This window comes from Emys orbicularis, chromosome 1 (assembly GCF_028017835.1).
Source record: "Emys orbicularis isolate rEmyOrb1 chromosome 1, rEmyOrb1.hap1, whole genome shotgun sequence".
NCBI lineage: Eukaryota > Metazoa > Chordata > Testudines > Emydidae > Emys > Emys orbicularis.
The window spans coordinates 243,984,618-243,991,779 of record NC_088683.1 but is presented as its reverse complement, the minus strand read 5'-3'; the positions used below and the strand labels follow the sequence as shown (position 1 = coordinate 243,991,779).

Genomic DNA, 7,162 nt, shown 5'->3' with positions numbered 1-7,162 from the left:
GTCACGTGATACTCAGCCGCACTCCGGGAGGCCGACTTGGCGCACGCGCTCTCGCGTACCAATGGCTTGGGGCCTCTTGAGTGGTCGCCGCCGTGTTTGAGGCTGGGGCGTGTGCGGCGCGGGATCGCGCAGTGTCTGGGTAGCGCGCGCGGGTGTCACGGGCTTGTGTTCTAGAGCGTCAGGGGTGAGTCTTGTCCTTAATGCTCCCCCCCCCGGAGGGACTGTCCGTACCTCCTGCCCATGTATTGCCTTGGCACCCCTGCGCTGTGCTGCGCCTCTCTCGCATCCCATCCCCCTGTGCTACCCTCTTGCACTGGATTTCCCTGCCCCCAAATGACTAGTTGGTCATGTTATCTGCAATGCCCAAGGATTGCGTCTCATTCAGTGGGGGGATACCTGCATATTTCCTGTGTTCTCTGTAATGGTGCAGTGATAAATATGAACCCACAGTATGTCCTCTAGTTACCTTTTAAAACCCCGCTTGCTCTGTAGGACTGTTCATAGGCGCTAGATGCTATCGCCACCTTACCCTCACAATCCATTCTTTTATTTTGAAGTCACTACCCTTAAAATGGCTTTCTTTTTTGGCTTTCTTTTTTAACTTGATTATAGAAGATTTGCCTTGCTAACCTCTAGCCATTCTTTTTCTTGACAGGTTTCTCTGACAAGAACCAAGGAAGTGGAGTTTAGTTTCTGCTGCTCTTATTTAGGGTTACCATAGTCCCGGTTTCCCCAGAAAAGCCTCTTTTTTGAGCCTGCTTTCCCTGTCCCAGCGGGGTTTTCAAATAACAGCAAATGTCCCGGATTTTGCAGAACAGAGAAGCTGCAGTTCAGAAAGAGCCACAATTGATCAGCTTCCCAGTTGGTCCATCCCCTGTATCCACCGCTGATTGGGCCATTCCCCTGCATCTGCAGCTGACTGGTCCTTTCCCCTGCAAGTCACAGCTGCTGAATCCTGCCCACCCATGCCCCATTGCCCTGCTCAGCCCTGGGGAAGGGATCTCACGGGGAGGTGCTGACTGACAACTGTCACTGTGTCCTGGGCTTGTGCCAGCCGCCCTGCCACTGTGACAGGGAGTGACACTGCTCCCCCATCTCCTGTGAGTACCCCGCTGCAGGTACGCCCCCTTCGGCTTCCCTTCCCTCCCCTCCCATTCTCTCCACCCCCTGCAGTGTCTGCTTTTTGGGAACTTGAAATATGGTAACCCTACTCTTATTCCCATTCCTGGCGAAGTTTCCTGAAAGTGGTGTGGATCATGTTAACTTGTTTTTTACTCTGCTGAAATGATGTAACGGAAATGATAGCCAAGCCCAACACAGCCACTAACCTCCCCAGCCAAAAGTAAGTCCTGACAATGAGGAGTTTCTAAAATACATTGGTATTTTGGTGAATTGCCCTTGTCTAATGACTCCTGCAGTCACTGGGTGGATCCATGATGCATGGCTTTGGGGGATTCTCTCTACTGATTGTATGCTGTACTAACTCCTACTTTTGTTGCCTCATTGATTACCTCCTCCCTTCCTTGAAAGATTCAAAGTCTAGTTTGATCTGCCTAAGTTATTCCATGACTTTTGGCCCTCATTGATTTCAGGCAGAGTCTGCCTGCCCTGAAAAATTTGCAGAATCTTGACCTAAATGATTTGTTCCCTTTATTGTTCCCTTATAAGCAGGCCACGAAAGAATTTGAGAAGCAACTTTCTAAAGATACACACACTAACAGTAAGAATTTTTTAAAGTACATCAGAAGCAGGAAGCCTGTTAAACAGGCAATGGGGCCACTATACGACTGAGATATTAAGGGAGTACTCAAGGAAGACAAAGTCACTGCAGAGAAGCTAAATGAATTCTTTGTCACAGTGTTTGCTGCAAAAGAGGTGGGAGAAATACCCACATCAAAGCTATGCTTTTTGGGTGACAGATCTGAAGTATTGTCCCACACTGATGTGTCAATAGAAGAGGTTTTAGAACAAATTGATAAATTAAACAGTAATAAATCACCAGGACCAGATGGTATTCACCAGAGAGTTCTGAAGGAACTCAAATATGAAATTGCAGAACTGTATTGTTACAACCTATCGCTGAAACAAGCCTCTGTGCCAGATGACTGGAAGGTAGCTAATGTAATGATGATTTTTAAAAAGGGCTCCAGGTGCAATCCTGGCAATTATAGGCCTTTGGGTGTAATTTCAGCACCAGATGAAATAATTGGTAGGAACTATAGTAAAGAATAAAATTATCATAAACATAGATGAACACAATATGTTGGGGGGAAGAGTCAACATTGCTTTTGTAAAGGGAAGTCATGCATCACCAATCTATTAGATTCTTTGAGGGGTTGAAAAACGCGGACATGGGTGATCTGGTAGGTATAGTGTACTTGGATTTTCAGAAGACCTTTGGCAGGGTCCTTTACCATTACCAAAGGCTCTTAAGGAAGCTAAGTAGTCATGGGGTAACAGGAAAGGTCCTTGCATGGATCAGTAACTGATTAAAAGATAGGAAACAAAGGATAGGAATAAATGGTTAATTTTCAGAATGGAGAAAGGGAAATAAGGATCTGCACTTGGACCTGTGCTGTTCAACATATTCCTTTTCCAGATCATTAATGGAATGAACAGTAAAATGGCAAAGTCTGTAGATAATACCAAATTATTCAAGATATTTAAGTCTGAAGAGCTAGGCTTTGTCTACCCTACCAAGTTAAGTCGACTTAAGTTACGTCGACGATCATCTACTGCTGTAATTAAACTACTTTTGCACATCCACACAATGCTCCTTGTGATGATGGAGTGTGTCCACAGTTGGTGCTCTTGCATTGACAGAGAGAGCAATGCACATTGGGTACCTATCCCACTGTACAACTCGTCAACATTTGCCCCTGGATGCTCTGGCAAGGGATCACAGTGCCTTAAGGGGGCGGGCTCACTGTCCCATGATGCAGTTTTCTCCGTCCCATCATTCTATGGGCTTCTGACTATGTTTCGCGCCACTTTTCAACCACCCCTGTAAACTGCATGCCCGGTATCTCTGTCTCAAAGCATAGATCTTACACTGCTCTGCAGTCTTGTGATGAGCATTATGAACACAACTCAGCTAATCCTGCAGTATTTCATGGACTGTGAATCTGATAATGACACCGTGGTGTCTGCCCTGCTGCATGCCATGGAAAGAAACAATTCAAGATTGCTGTTGGCATTCACGGAGCAGCTGCACACGGACCATCAGTACTGGGCTTGGTGGTATTGCATTGTGATGTAGGTATGGGATGACAAGCAGTGGCTGCAGAACTTTCAGATGCACAAAGCCACCTTCCTGGAACTGTGTGCGGAGCTCACCCCTGTCTTCCGGCACAGGGACACTAAAATGAAAGCTGCCCGCAGGGTGGAGAAGTGAGTGGTGATTGCTGTGTGGAAGCTGGCAACTCCAGACTGCTACTGATCAGTCGCGAAGCAATTTGGAGTTGGAAAGTCCACCGTGGGGGTTGCAGTCATGCAAGTGTGCAGGGTCATTAATCGTCTCTTGCTATGAAAGACTGTGATTCTGGGCAATATGCGGGAAATAGTGGATGGCTTTGCTTCAATGGGATTCTCTAACTGTGGTGGGGTGATAGATGGCACGCATATCCCTATTTTGGCCTCAGACCACCTCGTGATGGAGTATATCAACAGAAAGGGCTACTTTTCTATGGTATTGCAAGTGCTGGTGGATCCTCTAGGTCGTTTCACTGACATCAACGCAGGGGGTCAGGGAAGGTGCATGTCGCACACATCTTCAGGAATGCTGGCCTATATAGAAAGCTGAAAGCAGGAACTTTCTTTCCAGACCAGAAGATTCCAATTGGAGATGTGGAAATGCCAGTTGTGATCCTGGGAGACCCAGCCTACCCCTTGTTCCCATGGCTCATGAAGCATTCACTGGAAACCTTGACTGCAGCAAGGAGCGCTTCAACAACATGCTCAGCAGGTGCAGAATGGCCGTTGAATGTGCCTTTGGCAGATTAAAGGGTCACTGGCGCTGCCTTTTTGGCAGTTTAGACCTCAATGAGGAAAATTCCCATGATCATAGCAGCCTGCTGTGCTCTGCATAACATTTGTGAAGTTAAGGGGGAAAAGTTTCCGCAGGGGTGGAGTGTTGAGGTAGATCGACTGGCAGCTGCTTTTGAGCAGCCAAATACCAGGGCTGTTAGAGGGGTTCAATGGGGGTGGGGGTGGGCTATTCGAATCAGGGAGAGTTTGCAGGAGCATTTTGAGAAAGAGCCCCAGTAATGTGTTTTTCTTTAATGCATTGAGCCAGGCATTGCTTTCCTTCATGGTAGTATGAGCCTTTTAATGATTTCCGTGTGTGCATTAATTGTAGTCTGCTAATGCACCGATTGCCACTGTGTATGAATTTCAGCAGCAACCACCATGTGTTTATAGGCAAATAAATATTGGTTTTCTTTTTATATGTACATTTTTATTCATCAGCTATACAAGCATTTCTGTTTTCCACAAAGGACGTGATACTGAGGAGTGCTTTTTGAAATGAAGCTCTCACAGCTGGGTGTATGTCCAGCTTTCATTGTGAAACATGTCCCAAAGGGTGGAATGCATGGGGTACTGTGATGGCTGAGGAATTTGTGTGTGGAGTTTGGGGAGGGAATGGAAGGAAGGTCTGTATAGGCTGCAGGGGGAGGCGAGCACCTGTGTTCCGCCTGCAGTGTAATCAGGGACCTCAGCATGTCTGTTTGGTCCTCCGGCAGGTGTATCATCTGCTCCTGCCCGTTTCCTCTCCTGGCCACCCATTTTCAGTTTTTCAGTCTCTCTCCATGCTCTTTGCTCGCTATAAGTAGCATCAGATGATGCAACATCTCCTTGAATGTTTTCCTTACTCCTCCTGGTTTTCTTATCAGAGAGAACTGCTCAGCCAGTGTGCAGGAGGAGATCCTCAAGAGAACATCTGCAAAAGCTAAAGAAACGATAGACAGTAGCACTATTGTGAGTGCACTCACAGCCTTGATTCATACAAGTTAGATACACCACTTTCTCACTTTCCCTTAGCAGGTACACAGCACGGCAAGAGCCCTAAGGATGAGTTCGGCCGGGGGGGGAAGGGGCAAGATGGGAGAAAGGGTGGGGTTCACAGGGGTATCAATAGAAGCACCTAGGGCCACTATTATGAATACTGGCACCGTTTTATACAGTCAGGGTTGATAGTAGCTGACACCTCACTCTTGAGGGTAACCAAGGATGCAAGGATGCAGCTCCTGCATGCATGCAACTGCAGACTGGGTCTGTATGCTGCTTGCCTGTGTGCTGCTTTGATGCCTGCACAGGTAATTGCTGATTGGCGCAGCAACTTTCCTAGTGTGGGGGAAGAAACAAGGCTGCCCTCCCAAGGAACCTTCAGCAGAGGATTGCAAAGTACCTCCAGGAAAATTGTATTGGTTATTTCTATCCCTCTTCTACCCTGGGGAAAAAAAGCAGAGGGCTACCTCATGCAGTATCAAAGCACAATGGATACTTACCGGAGCTTCCCTTTTCTGTGTCATGCACACCAGAGCTGGAGTGCTGAAACTGGCTAGACCACTCCAAAGTTAAAAAAGAGGCCCTGGCTCACCACACCAATGGATGTCCCAGTTGCCTGTCCCATCTCCTCCTCCAACTCCACTTCATCATCCACCACTTCATCCTCAGGGTACAGTCTGCTGGCTGCTGTCTCCAGCCCCCCTAAGTATACATGGGGCTGTTGGTGGTGAAGGTGGGGTCGCCACCGAGGATGGCATGCAGCTCCTTGTAAATAAATGGCATGTCTTTGGCAATGCACCAGACCGACAATTGGCCTCCTTTGCCTTCTGGTATGCCTGCCTCAGCTCCTTGATCTTAGCACAGCACTGCTGCATGTCCCTTTCATGCCCCTTCTCCTCTATGCCACAAGCAATCTGTCCATAGGTATCAAAGTTTCTATGGCTGGAGCAGAAAAAGTTTCTACGGCTGGCTTTGTGACTGCAAAGCCGCCTCTCCTCAGACTCAGCAGATCCAATAACTCCGGTGTACTTCAGGCGGGAGAGTGTTTGCTGTGGAAAGCCAGCATGGTCAGCTGGAAAGATACTATGTGAGCTGTCCGTGCCGAACAAACAGGAAGAGGAATTTAAAGGAATTCCTGGGCCTTTAAAGAGAGAGGGACGCATGCATGTGTACCTGGCTGCAGGGCAGCGGAGTTCAAACTGGTGACCAGAGTGGCCGTGATGGGCATTGTGGGACACACCCTGAAGGCCATGTATGGTGACATAACACAGTGTCTACACTGACATTGTGTCGCTCTAACTTTGTCGCAAAAAGCTCTGTGCCTCTCGTCCAGGTGATTTTATTATGTTGGCATTGCAAGAGAGTTAAATCATCAGGAGGAGCATTTCAGCGTGTACTCCTCCATCGTTTTGTTGACAAAAGCTGACTTTTGTTGACCAAACTGTGTTATGTAGACATGATCTTACAGGAGGATTTCACAGAGCTGGGTGACTGGGTAACAAAATGGCAGATGAAATCCAATGTTGTTAAGTGCAAAGTAATTTACGTTGAAAAAAATAATCCCAATTATACGTACAAAATGAGAGGTTCTAAATTAGCTGTTACCATTAATGAAAGAGATTTTGGAGTTATTATGCATAGTTCTCTGAAAACTTCAGCTCAGCACACAGCAGTGGTCAAAAAGGCTAAAGTTAGGAACTATTAGGAAAGGGATAGAAAAAAAGTCAATATCATAATGCCACTATATAAAATGATGGTGCATCCACACCTTGAATACTGTGTCCAGTTCAGGTGGCCCCATCTCAAAAATGATATAGGGAAACTGGAAAAGTTTCAGAGAAGGATAACTAAGATGATCAAGAATATGGAACAGCTTCCGTATGAGGAGAGACTAAAAAGATTAGAGCTGTTCAGATTGGAAAAGAGACAATCCAGGGGGGATATAATAGACCTCTGTGAAATCATGAATGGTGTGGAAAAAGCGACTAGAGAAGTGTTATTTACCCTTTCCCACAATACAAAAACAAGGGGTCACCCAATGAAATTAATAGGCAGTGGGTTTAATACAAACGAGGAAATACTTCTTCACACAATGCACAGCTAACCTATGGAATTCATTGCCATAGAATGTTAAGATGGCCAAAAGTATAACTGG

At 46.6% G+C, this 7,162-nt stretch overlaps 1 protein-coding gene across 1 annotated transcript in view; it reads left to right on the top strand.

Annotated features, from left to right (window-relative positions):
• Positions 1 to 20: 20 nt before the first annotated feature.
• LOC135875164 (cohesin subunit SA-2-like) overlaps positions 21 to 7,162 on the top strand; it is an 82,124-nt gene continuing 74,982 nt past the window's right edge. Inside the window, exons 1-2 of the mRNA XM_065400160.1 lie at positions 21 to 184; positions 656 to 1,342. The gene's annotated coding sequence lies outside the window, so the exon portion shown is untranslated. The remainder of the gene's footprint in view (positions 185 to 655; positions 1,343 to 7,162) is intronic.